A 7,916-nucleotide genomic window follows, 5' to 3' on the forward strand; every position below is an offset into this window, starting at 1 on the left:
TCAGGCCTTCAGGGACGGGTCATGGAAATGCACCTGTGAAATACAAACGAGAGGTGGCCATGGATGCTGACAGAGACGAAGAGTTGCCATGGGGATGAGGAAAGGCCGCTTGCTGATGGGGAGAGGTCTAGGTCTGAGAGGGAAAAGGGAAGGGCCAAGAATGTCGCCTAGCCACTGAGGCAAAGCCGGGAGGCTGGTTCCTGTAGAATATAAAGGCAAAGTGCCCCCAGAATCCACATGGGAAATCGCCATGGCAACAGTCTGAGCCCGGCTGTGAGACCTGGCCAGAGATGCTAAGCAGAAGCCACCAGCGGGCACTTCTCAGAAGGGAACGCATTAAAAGCTCTGAAATTAACTCCTGAGCTGCAGCCAGGCACTGCAGGGCCTGTCGTGACGCCCTTTCCCACATGGAACAGTGCACTAGTGCCGGACACCAGGACCAGCAGTGCCCTGGAAAGCAATGGGGCCCAGGTTGTGAAGGACACCGTGTTCTACCCGCTCTGGGCCATGCGAGGCCGGGAGGACCCAAACTTAGCTGCACGGTCCCCTCCCAGCACAGGCCTGCTCTGAAAAGGGAGCCTTCAAAACGCAGCATCGTGCGGTTCGGTATTTATTGCCAGTCGGTGACGCCAGAGGAAACGTCCTAAGGCTACAAAGAACCCGCCTTGTATGTCCCCCCTGCGCGCAGACAGTCAAGCGAGGCACTTCCTAGCTCAAGTTTGCCCCCAGCAATGCAGTGGGAGCAGTGATGGGACGTGGGCTAGGGTAGCCCCCCGCAAGGAGACAGAGGGAGTCATGGGGGCTCAAGAGAACAGGTCTGGAAGCCAATGACACCTCCCTTGACATGACCCAAGCTTCTGGCTGAGTGACTCTATCCCAGGTCTTCTCCAGCACATGGGAACAGCTGGGCCCTCACAGCCCGGGCTAATGCACAGGTGATGGAGGAAGGTGACAGAGGAAAGATTGACCTCCCCCCCCCCAGCAGAAAGCTGGGTGCCTCACCTCCAAGCATGGACAGCAGGACATTCCAGGTGGGACAGAGGGACCACTGACCCATCTATAGACCTACGGGCAACCTCTGATGGCCAAAGAGGGCTGAGTCAATGGGCTGAATTTGGGCGGACAGACAAATGAGCTTCACCCGAAATCGTTGCCAGAGGTCTCCCCCCGCCCCCCCAAACCAGTCTGGCTCAATCTGATGGAAAGTTGAAAAAGTCCAGCCCAGGGATGCCACTGGCCTATCCCTGCTTTGGAAACGATTTGGAAATCACGTTGGAAAGATAGAGTCTGCAATTATTAACACGGCAACTTTAAAACGGCAGGGTGGGTCTGTTTGTAGGAGGTGGTATGAGGGATGTGTTGGTTTAACTCCACCCTGCTGTGGCGCCAGGCGCTAGCCAGAGGCCTACGAGGCAGGCACGTTGAGGTTGAGAATGCAAGGATCTTGGATGTCTTGAAAAAATCTGTTCATGCGTATTCCCGGCCAGGCCACCGTCTGGGCAAACGGTTGTGTCAAGGCATGATTGTTGCTTGTCCTCCACTAGCATCTAGAGATCTCAGCCAAGATCCGGGCCTCAAAGACACTCCTCCAAGGAATGTACCATCTACATCGATAAGCCAGACAAATGGTGCAAAGGGATTTGCCCAAGGTCCCAGCCGGTTCATGACAGAACCAAGATCAGAATCCACATCTATCATCCAGGTCAATGCCTTGTCCGTAAGACCACACAGCCACCCAACTTTAATGGAGTTATTCTTGATTTACACCAGCAGGGAAATGGTGCAAAATCAGGCCTAGGTCCCTTTCTTTAAGATCCAGACTGGACACATCCAACCCAAATGGTGTGCTGTGCTTCTTTATGCATTAGGCAGCCACACAGGGAACCTATCTGTCCAGTAGAGGTACGGACGTGTTCTTCTGCAAACTCGTTTTCTTCATAGAATGCCTACGGGAAAGCAATACTGTTAGTCCTTCGTATTACAGATGACACAGGCAGCCGGTGTGATAGGCAGGAGAAGGCATTGCCTTCCCAAACCACCAGCCTGACCCGCCCACCCTCCTCCCCCTGAACACCTACTGCAGGAGTACTGGGGGCAGACCCCAGAGCACCCGCCCTCCCCATGCTCCAGGGCCGGGGTGGCTGGGGCTACGTGCCCTCCTCCTGGGTTCCGAGGAGGGCAAGTTGCGTGCAGTCCTGTAATGTGGTGTGTGGCCTGTGCAGAAGGGGTGGGGCTGGGGGCGGGGTTAGTGGCTTGCCTCCCCCAGCCCTGCCTTCTCCAGCCCCCCACGACCGATGGCGTACTGAGGCACACAGAACAGTGAATGACACACGTTTCCATGGGTAACAAATCCCAAAATATTCCTGCCTCCAACCTCCCTAGCCTCATGTCACTTCTCCTGGTCATAATTATCCAGATCATGGGGTAGAGAGCTCCTAAATTCATCTGGAAAGGTGGCCCAATGAAATGCCCTTTTAAAATACATTCACAAGGCTGGCATCTGCGGTCGAATTTTGCCGGCATTCCAACAAGCAGCAGGTTAATATCAGAATCAGCTGCTAGCAAGAAAGAGTGGGGTTTTTCCCACCTGCTCCTTTCCAGACAAAAAGCCCCTCTCAAGTAACAAAAAGCCCCTCTGAAATAAGCACTGAAAAGAAACACAAAGCTGGAAGTGCTAAGTCTCCATTGAATTCGTTGTCGGCCTCTTATTTATCAGAATGGTTGAATCCCGTGGCTGGATCTGTTTGAGGGTTTGCTCAGCAATCCAATTAGGCAGAGATGGAGGCATTTTTATTTAATAAATAGCTCGGCTGAGCCATGCATCGGTGGGTTGCTCCGAAAGAAAAAATAGAGGTTGAAACTCGTGATTGATTCTCCAACTCTCCAGCTGGGCTCGTGTGAATTTCCCTAGTAAATCCAACGCTGGCAACCAGCCGTGAGGAATAATGGGGAGTAGGAATAGGAAGAGTCCATACAGATGCATGCGCTGTGTGAGCTGCTTTCAGAGAGAACCTGTTTCTTCGAGCCACAAGTCGTTCATTTAACCCAGGCTATCGAATTGCTTCACAGAGTGCAGTCTTTGGCAGAAATGTGCCGTGCTTATTGGACCTAAACACTTGCCCCCACTGTAGGCTCAAATATCCAAAGTAGGCAAAAGTTCATAAAACGGCAAAATGGCCCTCTGGCCGTCTGGCCTGCTCAGAAATTACCGGTGGGAAATAGGCCAAGTTGTTTTCGGTCAAAGAATGTTACCTACTGTATATTTGAGAGCGTTTGTGCCTCTGTCTGTCCGTCCGTCTGTCCGTCCGCCCGTCTGTCCAAGAACTCCTCTTAAACGGTAAGAGCGAGGGCCACCCAAATTCAGGATGTGGCTTCCTCTTAGCCTGACTTACAGCAAGGTCAGCACTTGGTTGCGCCAGGTCAATGGGATGTGTGCAGAATGGGATTGTTTCTCATCACATGGAAAGGGAGGGCTATGATAGCAGGGACAGTTATACCGCAGAATGATCACAAGGGGGCAGCAAGCATGGGGGTCAGCTATCCTCCATGATGACCACGGGAGGAGGGGGGAACAAGCACCCCCCCCACTGCCCTAACAGCTCCAGAGAGCTGTGGAGCACACACCTCCCAACCCCCTGCCCTGACTCCTGCCCCACATACCCTCTGCCCTATGCCCCTCCTAGCCCCTCAACCCTGACTCCTGCCTCACCCCCCAACACTGACTTCTTCACCCCTCTATCCCCATCCCCCACCTTTTACCTGCCCCCTGCTCCCAAGGACCCAAGCAATGGCAAGTAAATCTAGTAAATAAATATAAGAAAACCAGAAGAAGAAGCTAGGAACTAGGTTAGCCCAAACAAAAGGGGACTAATGATTTAATTCAAGGACTCTAAAAATCGTGCTTAACACAGAACATGTGGCGTTGGACATTAATCAAAATTGGTATGAGAAATATGAACCCTATCTGGTGGATAAAATAGCACGGGGCCAAACGATCACATCTACTTTCCCCATTGTTGAGTTTCTTTAAAAGAGACTTTGGGGGAAATAAACATTTAATCTCTCAGCCCAACTTACATCCCAGCCAGCGACTTCTCATCTCCCTGGACCTCAGGCCTGCAGGAACAGATCTGACCGAAAGGCTGCCTTCCCAAGAGGCTGCCTTCGTCTTCAAAGAACTTTAGTTTTCACTCATCAGTCCTATGATCGTATCGTGATCATGCATCCCAGCGGCATGTAAGTCCCTGTTTTGCTCCTTCCCCTTTGTGCTGTTTTTCCTCCCCGCCTATCTCCTAGCCTCCCAACTTCACCAGATCTGAACGCTGACGGCACCCAGCTAAACGAGAGGACCACGACCCTGTCCTGTCTCCAAAGAAAAGACACAACCAGATGCTGATCCTGACCAGACCCAGGCCTAACCCACAGGTGATGCTGTCCTTTCATGACTCATCCAGTGTTCCAAAGACACCAAGAAAACCGGCATTTGTCACCTTTTCTACCCTCTCCTCCCCCTTGTATCTGTCTGGTAGACACAGGAAAAGCCAATGCCCTTTGCACAGCTGGACGGAACGCACACTTTACCTCAAAGAACTGTCGTTCTCAAACAGGGGTCTGACATCTGGCCTCCAAAAGGAGAGCAAGACGGTTATGTTTTCAATTACGTTTGGTTGACATAATCACTTTGTTCCGGTTTCAACACAAACGCCTGTCTCCATTTTTTTTTTTTTTTTTTGTTCTTTCTTGTGTTTAAATCGATACACTTTCACTTTTAGAATGAAAGGCTTTTCCAAGGGATAGGGTTAAATCCAAGGCCTCCTTAGGAAAATAAACCCCCCAAACCCTAGGTATCATTATTTGAATGTAGGTCGGGGTTGTTGGGGGATGCTGTTGCTTGGACAGGCACTTCCCCAGCCTTTGGCCCCACCCCTAACTCCACCCCTTCTCTGCTCAGACCCCGCCCTCTCCCCACTGTTACCCTCTTCTTTCTGTTCATCCCTTCCAGCCAAATCCCTGAGCCCAAATGTAGCAATAACATTTGGGGGGAAAGATCCCCTCTTCAAGGTACCTAATTAAAAGCACTACATCTGGGAACAAAAAAAGCTTTTTGATATAATGTATCAGAGATTTATTTGCAAAACCCTTGTAGTAAGAACAAGTCAGCTGTCCTGCTGAACACAACTTTAAATATTATGGCATATCTGATGCAGCTCTTCTCTGTTTTACATTTTCTTCATCACTATCTCTAAACTGATTTTGTATTTTAAAGATCCTCCTAAGTCTTCATGGTGTAATCACTCCAAATGACTACAGATTTCAACTCACTGGAAACAAAGACATAATTTTAAATGAATGAGTCAGTGTTTTAGTGTGCTCAGAACAAAGCTTGTTGCTTTTAGAAAAAGGGAACACTCCACTCGTTTATTTTGTGTGATTTTCATACCAGGACATGTTTATGAAATTTTACTCGATGTTTATGTTAAAAATATGTTTCCAAAGATTTTAGGCATAACAAAGGATTTTATATTTCAGTAAGAATCCTAGAATACTAGGACTGGAAGGGACCTCGAGACATCGAGTCCAGTCCCCTCCCTCACGGCAGGACCAAATACTGTCTAGACCATCCCTGCTAGACATTTATCTAACCTGCTCTTAAATATCTCCAGAGATGGGAATTCCACAACCTCCCTGGGCAATTTATTCCAGTGTTTAACCACCCTGACAGGTAGGAAGCTTTTCCTAATGTCCAACCTAAACCTCCCTTGCTGCAGTTTAAGCCCATTGCTTCTTGTTCTATCCTCAGAAGCCAGGAAGAACAATTTTTCTCCCTCCTCCTTGTGACACCCATTTAGATACCTAAAAACCACTATCCTGTCCCCTCTCAATCTTCTCTCTTCCAAACCAAACAAGTCTTCTTTCATAGGCACTGATTTTGTGGAGGGCTTTCTTAAAACTAGTTCAGCAAATAGTCAGAAGTGAAAGGAAAACTCTTTTGTCCTGGTATCTCGAAGAAAAGGAATAGAATCATAGCACTAGAACTGGAAGGGACCTCAAGAAGTCATCCAGTCCAGTCCCCTGCCCTCACGGCAGGACCAAGCACCATCTAGAGCATCCCTGATAGATGTCTGTTTAACCTACTTTTAAATATCTCCAGTGATGGAGATTCCACACTCTCCCCAGGCAATTTATTCCAGTGTTTAACCAACGTTGTCTCTTTAAGAGTTCTCTTCAAGGGGGTGGGAGGGCAGAGAGTAGGGATGGATGTAATGGCAGGCGGGCTTTGGAAGCAAGTTGATGTACTACAGTAATTAAAACTGAAATGTGTATTTTAGAGGAGGCTGGTCTTTTGAAGAATTTATTTTAAAACCTGTATGTCTGAGATCCAAGCATTCAAAGGTAAAGTTGAATACTCAGATTGTGCATCTAAATCTCTGTGCAAGGAATCTTTAGAGATAGGATTTTTTACCGTCTTCAGCCACAAACAAATGAAATATTTAAGGCAAATTTGAAACCAAGGTGCTGTAGACAGAGTAATGCACAGCTGGTTTTGTCAGTAAATTCAGGATTTGCTCTTTCACACCTCATCCCCAAATTGCATCACACACACAGATTGAAAGGCCAGTGTTGCTGTGCGTGTGGCAGGCTACCCTCATAGAGATCGGTTTGCGTGGAAGACCCAAAGGATTGCATGCTAATCAGGAATTTACCCTGGTTTCAGGAATCTGCAAGAAGATGGTAGAAATCTGGCAAATATGCTCTCTTGAGAGATTTCAGGAGCTTCAGGGGGGTAGCTGAATTAATCTGTTACAGAAAAAAAAACAGCAAGCAAATGGTCAGGTAGCACTTTATAGACTAACAAAACATGTCAATGGGATCATGAGCTTTCGTGGGCACAGCCCACTTCTTCGGATGACCGGAGTTATGATTAGGGGATAAGGAAACTCGAAATAAATAGGAGAAGGGAGGGGGGTGAGAAAGATGAGAGATTTCAGCCATTCCCACTTCCAGGCAGACTGGGAATATCACCGGTGTGGCCTCCTTTGCAGGATATTTGTGGTTCATCTTTCAGACCGGGCACGAAGACAGAAGCTCAGTGGAGTATGAACATAAATGAAGAAAAAAAGTAGTGTCACTTTCTCAAACAGGGGAGCCAACCCTGGGCTAGGTGGAGGTGGAGCTCTGTGTTCCTGGAAGGGGCGGGGCCTCATGCAGAGGGGGCAGGGCCAGGAAGCCAGGCCTCAGAGCTGCCTGGGCCATGGCGCGACTCCCCGCCCCCCAAAATCCTCAGTGTTCCAGCGGTAATTTAAAGAGCCCAGGGCTTCAGCTGTGCGAGCCCCAGGCTCTTTTGAATTGCCAGGCCCTGGGTAATTATCTCCTTCCCCCCCACCCCCATTGCTGGGCCAAGTCTGGATCTTGACTGTACCTTGATCAGGAAATTTGGATCTTAAATAATTGATTCCCCCGGTCTACGATATTTGTAACCAGGTCTTTAGATTTAGCTGGTTCTAGCGTGGCCATGTGGCAAAGGTTTTGTTCTGAGCACTACATTTCATTTGGCCAAATCAAACTTCCTCGGTTACCTCAGACTTCTTCCTCTCATGCAGGACTTACTGACGTCTGAGAGCTGACATGAAACAGGAGCAGCCTTTTATTAGGGCACTAAGCACAGTGCAGAAAGGGCTTGGTTTTCAGTTACCACTAGGAAATTGAGGGCCACCACATCCGAACCCCCTGTAACTGGCTTTAAAGTCCCTCTCAAGCCCCTGGAGTGAGAAAGCTGGAGGTACAAGTTCTGGTTGGGGAGAGATACAGGGGGTCGGAGGCACGGCTCAGAAAAGGGACCTGTTTAGCCAAGAAGAGAGGGGGATTTTACTCAATGGGAAATGAAAGAAAAAAATTCAGATGAAACACATTTCTTT

The sequence above is a fragment of the Pelodiscus sinensis genome, chromosome 8 (assembly GCF_052426305.1).
Source record: "Pelodiscus sinensis isolate ZL-2025 chromosome 8, ASM5242630v1, whole genome shotgun sequence".
Taxonomy (NCBI): Eukaryota; Metazoa; Chordata; order Testudines; family Trionychidae; genus Pelodiscus; species Pelodiscus sinensis.